Here is a 1,053-nt window from a genome sequence, read left to right on the forward strand (position 1 = left end):
TTAACCGGGGAAGAGGCATTTAAATTCAAGAATGTAAAAAACCGACATCATGAATGTTGCCTCACCAAGAAAAACAATAATACCGAGATTGTGAATAATCACCCCAAAGTACCTTTTCCCCTTCTCTTGATTTCCCAAAGTTTCCCTTTGGGCCCAGCTCTCTCTCTTTTTTTTTCAGGTCCAAAATTCAAATTAAAAATTATTTTATTAGAGGCCGTAGAGCCATTCCAATGAGGAAAAAACCATTGCATGCTGTCATTTTTAAAAAAATTATAAAAGGCACATACAGTAGCACCATAAAGGGGGAATATCAACTGATGCAGTAGGATTTTTAAAAATCGGCGGGGCTCTGGTGGGGGGGTTTAAAGCATGAGTTTACAGAAAGGTGGAACATTTCCCCAGTAGCCCTAAAAAAAAAATCACATGAACCCCAATTAAAAAAACAATTCAACCTGAACAGATATGTTACCCAATTTTATGTTGGGAGTATAAAATTGCTTTTTGTGGGACCAATTATGCTTCTACTACCAATATGTCTACGACATAATCTAACATTTAAACCCACCACATTGGAAATCTTACTGGTATGGAAGTTATTAGAAATGGGACTCACCCCCTTTAAAGGTCTCATACGGAGAGAAGATTATATATTAGATGGGATTATCACTAAGTCGTGTGGACAAGATTTAGAAATCTTAACCCCCCCCCAAACGTGTGGGCTGGAATGAACATGGACTTCCACACATTTTAAACAGAAAAATTAGATCGAAAAAAAACGACTGGAGATGTTTGAACACGGGAAAACAGGCCTCAAAAAATTTTTCCTCAAATTTTAGGCTGTATTTATTTCATGATAACTCACAACTCTAGCTATTAAAAACTGAAATCAAATTGGCTTTTTCTTTCCCTGCGAGAAAAAAGCATTTTTTGCACCAATTCCTTTTTTCTTTCAAAAAACACCCTTTTTGAACCCCCCGCCCCAAACCTCTACAAGGAAAAATTTTTAAAAAAAAGTTCCAAAAAAAACCCAAAAACAAATCCTTAAAAAACTCT

The sequence above is a fragment of the Salvia hispanica genome, chromosome 6 (assembly GCF_023119035.1).
Source record: "Salvia hispanica cultivar TCC Black 2014 chromosome 6, UniMelb_Shisp_WGS_1.0, whole genome shotgun sequence".
Lineage (NCBI taxonomy): Eukaryota > Viridiplantae > Streptophyta > Magnoliopsida > Lamiales > Lamiaceae > Salvia > Salvia hispanica.